Here is a 13,134-nt window from a genome sequence, read left to right on the forward strand (position 1 = left end):
AGCGTCAATAAATGAAAGGTTGAACAAACAAAAGTAGAGGTGAGGCTGAAGTGGAGGAGGGGCTTTGTAGCCAGAACAGCTACAAAAACTGAGGGAAGCTAATTCTCCCACTGGACATCTGGCTTATGATTCAGAGCCCCAATTTCTGGATTTGGCCCTACTCAGATTCTCTGGGCCTCCAGTCTTATCAAGTTGTCTTCCCCAAAGGAGCTTATTTGATAAACTCTATCCACTCTCTGGTGGTACATAAAGAAGAAGGACCCTTCAGTCAACCAAAAAGAGGGAGTCAAAACTCCCAGTGTTCTCTGGCATGCCTGAGGTTCCCCCTCACCTCTGATGCTTAGCACCAAGGGATCATTGATAGCATCAACCCCTCAAATTATGAAGGAGTCACAGAATGATAAATTGCCTTAGAAAATGAATTTCCCATGGAATATCTCAGTCTATATCAACGAGGCAGAAAGAAATTACGGCTTATGTAATATCACCCAGAGTCCTGTGACTCTATGTGCAAGAGTGCTGAGGATTAGAAAGAAGTTTGTAAACATGTCCTTGGAATATGGAGAGCTCTCAGCATCTGGAAGTGCTCTCCCCTTTTAATGAGGCATAGCATTCCAAATTCTTCTACTAGATCCCAAACTGAATCTGAGGTGTTCAGGGGGTATCTACCCACCATTGTCCTGTTGGCATTTGAGTTGTTGAACTTTAGTCCAGAGAACTTACCCTAAGCCACCCCCCACTCCCTCATGGAGCCCAGGAAACTCCACCTTGGGCCTGTCCTGTCCTCACATTCTCCCTTTTCTTCTGGACTACCTTAGGACCAGGGCAACAAAGAGTTGAGTGTAAGTATGACATGAGATGGGAAATGATGGGTTCAGTGTAATGGATGGGACCCCCACCTCCTCCCACAGGAACGCATATCTAATCACTCAGCTATGGAAGTAGAGCATGGCCATTTTCTCTAAGAAAGGTAAGGATACCTGGACTGCCTTTGGAAATTCATCCATTGTATCCTCAACTCTCAGATTGGTTGATTTGACAAAAATTTGAGAAGGGAAACTGTCATTTATTCATTCAACCTATTGGATACCCAGTGAGGGCCAGGCACTCTGCTAGATGCTGGGAATACAAGAGTCAACAAGACAGAGGTTTGTCAGCCCCTATGGATAAAATGCAGTAAACCAAGAGAATAATTACAAATTGTGATAAGTCCTATGAAGGCAACCAGCAAGGGGATGAGGAATGGGGAGGTAATCCTTTAGCTAGGTGGTCAAGTTCTTTTTGAAGAGGTGACATTTAATTTGAGAAAGAAGAAAAAACGTGTCCTAGGCAAAAAAAGGAAAGGATGGGAGAGAGCATTGCAGGGAGAGCAAAGAGCATGATCACTGATTGCCTGGAGGTGAGGAAGAGCTTGTGTCCCAGGAATTGAATGAAAGAAGCCCAGTGGAGGGTTGGGATCCCAGGGGAAGAGAAGCAGGACTCAGATCAAAGATGGATTTAAAAGCCAGAGTGAGAAGTTCAGGTTTTATTCTTCATGTGGTGGGAAGCTACTGAAGAGTTGTGATTAGGGCTTATTAAATGAATAAAGGAGAGTGATGAGATACGGTTAATATCTCTTCATTTGTGCTTCTTTGTTGAGAATAGATTGGAAGGTGAGAGGAGAAGCAGGGAAACAAGCTGGAAGTATTCAAGCAAGGTAATGGGAGCCTGGACCAGTGCTTGGATTGGAGCACTTGGATTGGAGAAAAGTGATATAACTGGTTTAAACCAGGTGCTTAATCTAAATAGTGCCAAATTCATTTTACTGTCATCTCTTCATGTATGGCATTCAGATCATTATTGCATAAAACCACATAGAAAAATAAGAGGAGTAAAAAAAGAAGAAAGAAAAGAAAAATAAGAGGGGAACAAACAATAAAAGGTAAAATGTGATAAAACAGTAAAACTCTCTGCCAGTTGAATTTCCAAATATTTTCCAGAAATCAAGATATTTTGCAGAATAATTCTTGTATGTATGAACCTCTCTGGACTGCAATAACCAGTATTTGTCTTTTGGGAGGTGCTGCTTCCATCAAAATGGCCAAAAGGCTATGCAACAATCTGAGGTTTAAGTCAACCAAATGTGGAGAAAATCTGGACCCCTGGTATGGACATCTTTCCAAAACGCTACTAGTTTAATTACCAATTGATTTACAAATGACATTGTCTGGTATGGTAGTTTAAAACAGTCATCATTTTAAAACATCTGCCAAATTTTAAATGGTATTTTTCATGAAAGTACAAAGACAGTTTAATCTATGATCATAAAATTGTCCAACTCACATATCCAGATGAGGACGGGGTAAGACTTTTAGGGACAACTGGTGGACCATACCGGACCTTGGGTCTTGTGCTATTTGCCCTTCTCAATCTCACTCTTCATTTAGTTTGGTTTCTCCAAGTTTCATCACAAAGATAAGCAGAATATTATCACAAAATGTTGTCACAATTATCTTGAAAACATCACTGGCAATACTGAAGACTTTCATAAAAATCTTTCATAATGTGTGCTTTGCCTGGAAAGGAAAGTTGTCTTTAATTAAAGTTCGAAACCCTTAATAAGATGGAACATGACACAAATCATACTTTCCTAAATTAAGAATTTTAACATCTAAGAATTATCTACTGGTTCATGTTTCTAGATATTTTTTTGATGTTATTCTTTCTTTACTTTGTTGAGATATCCAGACAAAGCTGAGAGGTAATGTATTCCAGTTTTATGGCTCCATGGTTTGTTTGTTTTTTTTTTTTTTTTTTTTTTTTGCATTTGTTTCTTTATTAGAGGGAGAGGGAGGAGCAGAGGGAGAGAATCTTCAAGCAGACTCCTCATGACCTGAGCCAAACCTAAGATTTGGAGGCTTAACCAACTGAGACACCCAGGTGCCCCAGCTCCACCCTTTTTAGGACCCTGTTGTTCATGTTTCTACTCATATCACCATCATTATGGCTAAGAAATTAGTGACACATTTCTTTTCAGCTCTAAATTGGAATAGTCTAGCATTTGTTAACAACTGCTTGGCTCTTCTTTCCCCTGGAACAATCTAATTGGTTCTATTAGTCTTCATCTTCCTTGGTTAAAACTTTCATTACAGGCCTCTTGATAGGGTACAGAGGCCAATGAATTGTTTGCCTTTGGTCAGGTGTCCACCCTTTGTCCAATCAGCTGAGGCCAGAATGTAAAAGAGAACCACTGCCAGAGAATGAGTAAGGAATGTCCTAAGGCAGCCTTGCTTAGCAGGGGCTAGAGACAGGAGTCCTTAGAAGAGTTTGTGATTGTAATAAGTATTAGAAGTCCTGGCCCATGCCATGGGTGATCTAAGAATAGTTTCTTGCAAAATTATCTATTTTAAATAACCTCTGATCCATGTCTTTTAATTGGCGTGTACCCTGAAGATAGCTGTAAAGTGAAGCTCCAGGAACTGAAAAGATCAATGAGTTGGTAATAAAAAATTCAAATTAAGAATTTATATGACTGTCTTACAAATAATTTCAGGCAAAGTAACCTTGAAGTAGGTTATGCTGATTAATAAAAGAAACCATTAAATATTGTTTCATGAAAGATCCCTGGTTTAAGAATTAGGAAATGTGGTTGGTTTTGGCTGACAGTCTCCATGTGATCTTGGAAATACTGAAGAGTTTTCTGGCCTTCAGGTCTTTGCTAGTCTATAAAATGAGTGTTGTCATGGATTATTTCTACCTCTGAACCATCCTTGATCTAAAATTTGAGTAACAGAGTTGAGAATCAAAATGAGATAGCAGATGAGTTAGAAGTAAAAATAAGTCAGAGGGAAATTAACAGTTATTTATGATCTTCCATTATGAGCATTTATTATGATCTTCCATGCATTTTATATAGATATAGATATAGCTATAAATATAGATATAATCTTCTTATTCTTATATATATATCTTTATATATATGTGTGTGTATATGTATATCTATCTTCTTATTCCTCAAAAAAAAAATTACTATGAGTTTACGCACATTTTATAGAAGACAGGAGGGAACTTAAGATACCTTGCCCCTAGCCATATAAATTGTAAACAATGGAGATGACTCAAATTTATCTAGATTCTTCCCCCCCACACACACACACACACAATGCTTTCCATCACACATGCAGGGAGAAATAGATGCTTAGGGAAAGATAAGGCAGGTAAAAACAATATTTTATGGAGAAGAAACATTAGCATTTTTACTATAATGATGTGGAGACTGGGTTGAGATTTTTGAAGTGTGACTCAGAATTTGAACCTTTGCACTGATTGTTTTCACTCAGATTTTATGAAATCTGTAGGTGTGTGAGTTAACGATGAATGCTCAGCACTTCCCTGGCCATGCATAAACATCTACATGCAAAGCAGCAAGGAGCGCTCTGTTTATCACAGCTGCAGTCAAGCCAAAGAAACTGTTTCTGCCATTGAGGATAAAATTTGTAAAACTCTCTCTCCCAAATAACATAACATAAAATAAAATAAACCTCATGTGTGATTGCCATGCTTTTGGGTTACCTGCTCAAATGCCATATTCCTATTACATTTCCTTCAAAGTTTCTCAAAGGACTGGGACACTACAGGAGAGTCAGGTTCAAGGTTTTAAGTGTGCAAGTTGCTTTAAACAACCAATCAGCCAGCCAACCAACCAAACAACCCAAAACGCCTGATTAAAGCAGCACAAGAAGTGTTTGCCTCCTATTTATAGCATGCACCTCTTTGTTAACACAAGGCAAGTAAGAATGCTAAGTGCAATGGAAGTCAAACAACCAAGTGAGACATTTATATAGAGCAGTGTTGTACAACTTTTCAAAACCCTATCCCTTTTGGAAAAACCAAAATATTTGTCACAGTCCTATCCGCACATGAGGAGCTGCCACCAGGTGAGAATCAACACTGAAGGTTTTACTCAATTGACTTTCCAAATAAAAAGATAGTTTCAATCCTCTTTCAAATTGCCCAGAAATTCGGATATACTCTTTCCAGGAGAGCTTGTCCCTCTGCATTGGCAATTGTGGGCAACTGTGAACTCTTACGCCAGGTCATCATATTGATTTTCTTACAACCCTATGAGGTTGCAAAGTAGAGTATATGTTGATAGATTCATTTGAACATGAGGAAACTGAGGCTCAGAAAACACAATCACTTTCCCAAATGACCCAGTTAGTAAGCAGTGCAGCCAGAGCTTACTCGCAGGTCGAGGCCTTTCCATTATGCTCTTACCGCTCTGGCACGCTGCATGGTTAGCCAAAGCAAGAATTATACAGGTGAAGATGGCATTTGTTCTGTGAATGGGACTTTGTAGATGACTGCACTAAGAAATCTGGTAAATTCTTCTGATACCAACACACTACTCCTTTGAAGAACAGTGGTCCATGTTTGCTTCCTTTCACTCTCGGAAAGTATAAAAATTCACCACAAAGATGACTGGATAGTTCCCTGATATGCTTCTGGAATAGTCTATCTAGATTTTATCTCTGTGTCATTCTGAGACTAGATTTATATGTGACACAGTAAAGCTGAAGATTCACAGTGACCTAAGACAGAGCTGGCAAAGGTGGATGATAGGAAGATTCTATTGTTAGAATTTCAAACACAAGCAGAGAAGACACCTTGACCCTTTGGGGTGATTTCAGTGGACCTGGTCATTTTTTCTGCCATGTTAATTCTCAGTTCTCCACTGATCTCTCTACAAGTGAGCTGTTCCTGCATACCGAGAGCTACATTCTGGAGTTAGTCCTTCCAGGGGAAAAGTTAACTTATCATCTCTGCTTCCCAACTGGTAGGGTTTAGAGTGAAAAATCTCTCCCAATAGATTTGATTTCTGTTGATCCAGGGCTGCCCAACTGCATTTGTTGCCATGGGCCCACCTTAAAAGTTGGCATCTGTTTCTTCAAGGCCTTCCTTGTGCTGTAACCCTTTTGGCTGGGGCCAGGACTCCCTTCCTTTCTCTTCCCCCTTCCTTACCTGAGTTGCTGGAATTCTCCTACCATAATCACCACCTGCTGGAAGGCGGTCTGTTCTAAGAGGATGATAACACCTCAGCATCATCTGGCTTCAGGTTGCCTATCCCCTGTCCTCTAGGTCCTTTGGCTCTCAAACTCCCACTTGCCAAATGGGTGGCCCTTGCCATTGACAATGAGCTATGCTGCTCTTGAGCTTAGACCCTGTGCTGTATCCTCCTGCCAATTAGTTCTCATCAGGGACAGCCTCTTTGTTCATGCTAATTTACCCAGTCCCCATCTGACCAGGCACAGATATCTATCCTGCTCCTAACAAGTCTGGATCAGGAGGGTCCCGCAGGTCTTAGAACAACTGAAAGATTTTTACATGCTCAACACCCTCCCCCCAAAAATCCCCAGGCCAAAACAAGACAAAATGTTTCTTTCGCCCTAAGTTTTGCCTACAATTCTACCTTTCACAGTTTTTAAAGAAGAGCTTACAAACTGGCAGGATCTAGTCTATAAAAGTGTTTGGTGTGGCCTACATAGTGTTTATATTCATTTAAAAAGTTTTTAAAAACTTTTTGAGCATTTACAAATTTTAGCATTTTTTAGCATTTACAAATCAACTATGGATTTCTTGATCCTCTTGAAGAGCAAAAGTTCTGGCACTACTGAGCCAACATGTCCCTTGGCTACCATGGGCTGGAACAGAGTAAAAGTGATCCCTTTGGAGGGACCATGAGGAGGGCTCTGAGCTCTCTGGCTCCCAAGAGGCCTCACCTCCCTATTGTCTGCCTTCGAGTTTGGACTTCCTATAGCCATTTGGATCTGCTACTCCTGCTTTAAGTTCTTGCTATCTTTTAAATAATGCGATTTTCCCCCTCTTCCCCTCTCAGCCCACCCAAATAGATACACTTCACCAACACCATCCATTTTTACCTTATTTTTAGATGTCAAGCTCTATGTAGGTATAAATAGTGGAATATAAAACTGGAGGAAGAAGGATAGGTGGCAGAAAGAGGATGTGGTAACAGAAGTGGTGAGGGTAGAAAACCCACATCCCTGTCCTAAAGTATCTGTATATAGTTTTTGATCTTCAGGGCATGTTCCACAAGCCAAATACTCTAGCTTTTTGTGTAAGTCATTAGTCAAGATGATAACATATCAGACAGGCACAGACCACAGAGTTTTGAAGAAACGAAGCAAAGTGCTTCTTACTGTAGTCTTATCTACCCAGGACCAGAATTCCTTTAGATGTGAGATAATACTTTCCAGGACCTGGTTTTGTTGACTCGTCTTGTTTATATAATAATTACTGATAAGCCCTGGAAGGTTAGAATTTAGAGATCATCTAGATCAGTGGCTCTCAACCTGACTACCTGTTGACACCACTCTGGGGAGCTTGAAAACAATCTGGATGCCTGCACTGCATCCTAAAGGAGTTGAATCAGGAAATCTGAGAGTGGGACCAGGCACCAGCATAAGAAAGAAAGAAAGAAAGAAAGAAAGAAAGAAAGAAAGAAAGAAAGAAAGAAAGAAAGAAAGAAAGAAAGAAAGAAAGATTCTTAGATGATTCCAAAGCCTAGGCAACTATAAGAATTATTGATTTTTTAAAAAACTATTGACCTAGATCTTAGGTGTTGCATGAAAGGACCTGAATTTTCAGGTAAGGAATCTGAAGTCAGTGATTTACCCAGGTGATTTATCCTAGGTTCCAGGGCCCATGGATGGAAGAACCAAGACAAGAATCCCAGTTGCCTTACTTCCCATCCAGTATTTTCTGCTTCACAAAGCTCTGCTATGCAGCGTGCAGAACTCATTCTAATACCCTTACACAAACCCTACAAGGTAGCAGAGAACCACTGTTACTCCTAGAAGACACAGGCACAGCATTGGAGAAGCCGTGGCCCAGGATTGCGAGGGAGAGAAAGGTGGAGGTGGCCTGCTATAGGAAAACTTCTCCTGGGTGCGGACAGCACCTAACAGAAGGGGACCTTCCAAAGGCGTGGGTGATTAAGTGGTAGGATTCTCTATTTTGTCCATACAAGGACTTCCAGTGTTCTGAGACCTGAAGAACCTGCAAGCTGATGGGCAAGCACCATGATTATTTACAGAGACATTAGCAACTAGCCAAGGAAACGCTATCAGTCGTATTTGTCTAAAATGGGCGAATACATCAAAATTATAATAATTAGAAATCTGCGTTTCTTTTTTTAAAAAAATATTTTTATCCTGTTTGAGATTTAGAGAAAAGTTGCAAAAATCAAAGTTCCTGTATACATCTCATCCAGTTCCCCTCATGTTAGCATAACCATAGCATAATTATTAAAACCAGCACTAGAATATTGGTACAATCCTGTTCACTACACTATATATAGACTTTGTTGGATTCCATCAGTTTTTCCATTCATGTCCTTTTTCTGTTCAAGGATTCAATGTGGGATCCCATATTGCATTTAATTGTTATTTCTCCTTCATCTTCTCCAGTCAGTAACAGTTTCTTGGTCTTTCTTTATCTTTCGTGATCTTGACACTTTTGAGAAGTACTGTTTAATATTGTAGAATGTTCCTCAATTTGGGCTCATCTGATTCTTTTCTCATGATTAGAATGAGGTTCTGCATTTTTGACAAGAATACAACAGAAATTATGTTGTATCCTGCTCAGTGCATCCTATCAAGGGGTGCACATTATCAATGTCTTATTAACTTTGATCACTTGGCTAAAGTAAAATCTATTTCTGATGATTCAGCTGAACAATTTAGTGAGAAAACGTAGTGCAAGAGAAACTTATAAAGTGGAACCTTATGCTTTGGTGGAAAAAATGACTATGTGGTGTGACTGCAGGGAGGCTGAGATTGCTCTGATCTCTCTCCCTCCTTTCCTCCCACAACCAAATCCTTTCCTTGCATGGGCTCTTGTCTAAAATTCTACCATTAAGAATTTCATCCATTTCGCCAAAGCTTTGATTCCTATTAAAATACAGATGCTGCAGGAGGGATTCTAGGAACTATATTTGCTGCCCCTGGGAGCACTTTTGGAGAGGAGACAAGGGAAAGGAGTGGTAAAACATTTTTTGTTTTGTCTGGATATGGAGGCCGTGAGGTTCCTGAAAAGATCCTGAAAATGTTTGCTATGCAAGTGCCAAAGTGATCTCTTGGAAGCATGTGCCCGATCTCTGACGTTCTTGCTCAAACGTTTTATTGGCTTCCATTTCCCTCCGGGTGAGCCACTTTCTGCTGGGCCTTGACTACAGCTTCACTTCATCTTCTCTATCCTTGCTGTCTCCAATCAGTGATCCAAAACTTTCAGGTCCCCACTCCAAATTGCAATTGTGCTCTTACCTCCTAACTATGACACATGCCATTCCTTTTCCTTGAAACAGTCTTCCCTAATCCTCTTCACTGGATTGATTCTTACCAACTCAGCAGGTCTTAACTTAGTTATCACTTGCCCCCCGAGGCCTTCCATGAACTCTCTAATAAGGCATGTTGTCCTTCTCGGACTTTGCATAGTCTTCTGTACTTTCTCTTCATTGTGGTTTTCCCTAAACCTAAGGTAACCCCCCCTAGACCAAAGATTAGCACATTACAACCCCAGGGCCGTATCTGGCCCTCTTCCTGTGTTTTTAAATAACGTTTTATTGGCTCACAACTGTGCTCTTTCTTTATGTATTGTTTATGACTGGTCTCATGCTATGAAGGCAGAGTCAACAAGTCATGATAGAGATTGTATAGCCTACGAAGCCTAAAATATTTACTCTCTGGCAATTTAGGAAAGAATCTGCCAACCCGGCTCTAGACTATGCATCCGTCTAGAGCTCCTGCGCTAATGTACCACTAGCAATATGTGCATTAATCTGCTCTTGAATTCATAGCTGTCACCACTCTAGGACCCAGCCCAGAGTAGATCTTCACTAAATATTTGTTGACCAGAGACAAACCTCCCAATATCCCTCCAGTCCCATCTTGTCTATGTGCTACAGCCAATTAGAGTGGCTAACATAACAAAATTAAATGAAAAAAAAAAAAAAAGCCCTATTTTGTATTTGTTTTTGAGGAAGAATTTACCAGTGGAAGAATGTCTATATGTCTATAGCTTATTCTTAGCTTTCTTTTATCACATATTGCATCCAGAACTAAAAAGAGGCTGATCTCCAGTTCAACTGAGCCCACTAACCCCATTAGGCAGATATTATATCCACGTTAGACTGACACTGACCAGTTGTACTCATATTGGGATTTCAGCAGACTCAGTGGCACATCCCAGCCCAGGACAGGTTAAAAAAATAATCTAGGATTCCCAGAGATGTTCCTGGTGAAAATGCCAAATTTAACCAGATTACCTACCATTCAATAGGGTCATAGAGGCATGAAGATTTCCCCTGCAAGTGAATAGCTAAAGTCAAATTAACAAAAGTAGGAGATGGACGGAGAGAAGCGTGTTTATTCCGGTTGCTCTGATGAACTTGGAAATGTACTTCGCATTCACTGTAGGAGGGCCCTAGCATACACCTGCCTCTTGGGGGAGAGGGGGTTGTGGATTTTATTATTCCTCTGAATATGAAAAAAAATATAGACTTAGTTTTCAGACTCTTGACTTCCTCTGGGAGAGGGTTTAACATCAAAGCAACTATTTCTACAAACATTTAAAACATCTTTTCTCTTCCTGCTTTCCTTTCCTCTACTGCTTTGCTTTTGGAAATGCTAAACACACCCAGTTTTCCAGACTCTGATGGCCCAGCAATACTCCTTTTCCTTAGCAAGGACCACATTACTGCCATGATTTATGGCTGGTGAATAATTAGGAGGCTGTTGCTATGGTCTGGGGTTGAGATCAAAAGAACCATGTGTCAAAGTGAAGGGAGGGGTGGCTGGAGCAGAGGCAAAGGGTGGTGGTGTTTGTTTGTAATCCTAACCAGAGAGAAGCTGGGCCATCGCTTAATTGGGAAAAGGCTCAGCGTCTGAAGAAAGCCATGAAAGCAGAGCCTGTTCTATGAAAAGAATCCGTGTGTTTTGCAAATCAACAACATTTAGTGATAGGTGAACCCCTAGGGGGCCTGGAGGCTGGACGGTTTGAATTAGTACTCAAAGGTCTGGAGAAAAATGTGAAATATATGAATACTGAGTATAAAAAAATTGCCCAAATGGGCTTGCTTATGAGATTTCTGGTATTTCCTTCTTCTGGTCAAGAGGAAATGCCAAGGGAAGGACTGCAGTATTTCAGTACTTCTGTATCTGTCATCCAATTTCCCAATGAATATCGATTCTCTGTTTCCCTTTGTCCCACCCCTTTCCTGCCCACGGAGAAGGAGACCCTAGGGGCAGAGGGATCGGGTGTCCAGACCCGGCTGGACTGGGGTGTACAGAGTTGCCTGGTGCGGGAAGGGGAGGGGAACCAGCTCGGGGAGGGGGGGGTTCTGAGGTTTCATCTGCTGTATATTTATAACTCTCTATAAATCACTCAGGGAGTGATGGAAAAGGCCCTGGACAGGGTGTCCGGAAATCAGTTTTCCAGTCTTGGCATGGCTTCTACCAAGCTGTGTGGCCTTGGGCAGATCTAGATTTCTGGGTCTCAGTTTTCTTATCTGTCAAATGGGATTGACTGACTTGGATGAGCTCCTCTCAGTGTCCAAGATGCTAAGAGCAGACTCCCCTTCCTCAGCCCTTGACATTGTAGTGTGAATGCCTGATCTGAGCAGAGGTCCCATTTGAGCCTCACCCCCTCTTGAGACAGGGACGATGAGCCATGGTGCAACTGGGGGTGTTATTCAACGCACTACCCAGTCCTGCAAGGAGAGCCTGCAGAGGCACACACATGCAGCACGCACGATGCACACACTGAACCCCAAGGGCTATGTCGGGGCTCACACAGTGAGCATAGAGCAACTGCAGGCCTCATTCACCTTGTAAAGCCACAGGCACCCTGGGGATGCGATTCGGAGCAGGGTGGCACAAAGTAAAAGTCCACTCACGATGTTGGTAGAAACCCACAGGGCAGGAGGGAGCTCGGCTGCAATCCCAGGGTGGCTTTTCCAGCCCTGGGACCCACCGTGCCAGGTGAAGCGGAGTCACAGATGACACTGGAGACGCTGGACCCTTTGGAAGTCACATGATCGTGTACATTTGTCTGTGTTCCGGGGCTGAGCCCTGTGGGCTCTGGCTGCAGGGCCTCAGCTCTTCCCACATGACCCATAGACCATGCTGCCACCTAGTGTGGACTCGGGAGCCTCTCGCTGTGCACAGGGGATGCTGCTGACCAGAGAAAGGAAGGCAGGAGGCCGCAAGGCTCCCTGGAGGAGGCCCCCTTCCTGCTACTGGGGAGAGCCCAGGGCACCTTTCTCCTCCTCTCCCCCCACCCATTTCTGGTTAGAGACCCGTCGGGTCCACAAGTGTCCTCTGCCCATCTATGATGGGATACTGGCTCCCCCCACCAAGGCTCCAGCTTCAGGGCGCTGACCCAGATTACTCACGCCCTCAACCCGGGAAGAACCAGGGGTTGACATCAGAGGTGGTGGGGAAGGACCAGCGTTTGGTGGAGGGCCAGGGGGGGAATGAGCAGGTCATCAGCTGCTGTGCTGGCCTCCACCGGCCCCCGGCCAAACTTGAGGTCACTTTGCACGTCGGGGAAGGGGATTTTGTCCCGAAGTTTACAATGAAATTGGGGAAAGGTGGGTCCCCAGGGTTGACACTACTATGTACCCCTGATAGCTCTTCAAGTAGCTCTTCAAAGCACGTGCCCACAATGGAAACGTACTCTTGATAAGGCAGGGAATGGGTGGAATTATGCTAATCAAGGAAAACCTTACAGGGTGAGTAATTTAGTAACCTCTTTCTGAGCATAAGAGCCTATTTTAAAGTTCTAAATGGCACCATAAATGTAGTCAGGCATATATTTCCATACTGATACTGGATAATAAACACAGTCGGAGTCTAAAATACCTTGAGGGACGTCCTGCTGTGCTTATTATCCTGTGCTTCCCTACTAATCACTAGAGCCTAAACTTTAATACTCATGGTTTTGTTTACCTAACGCTTCAAGTCCAACACATTGTGGTTCTTTTGCCTTTCCTGGAAAGGCAGCCACGAGCACGGGACTGTTGTCATGTTGCCCCTCAGCACTGACTTGAGATCTTCCGTTAAAATCCAAATCCATATT

The sequence above is a fragment of the Canis lupus genome, chromosome 1 (assembly GCF_048164855.1).
Source record: "Canis lupus baileyi chromosome 1, mCanLup2.hap1, whole genome shotgun sequence".
NCBI lineage: Eukaryota > Metazoa > Chordata > Mammalia > Carnivora > Canidae > Canis > Canis lupus.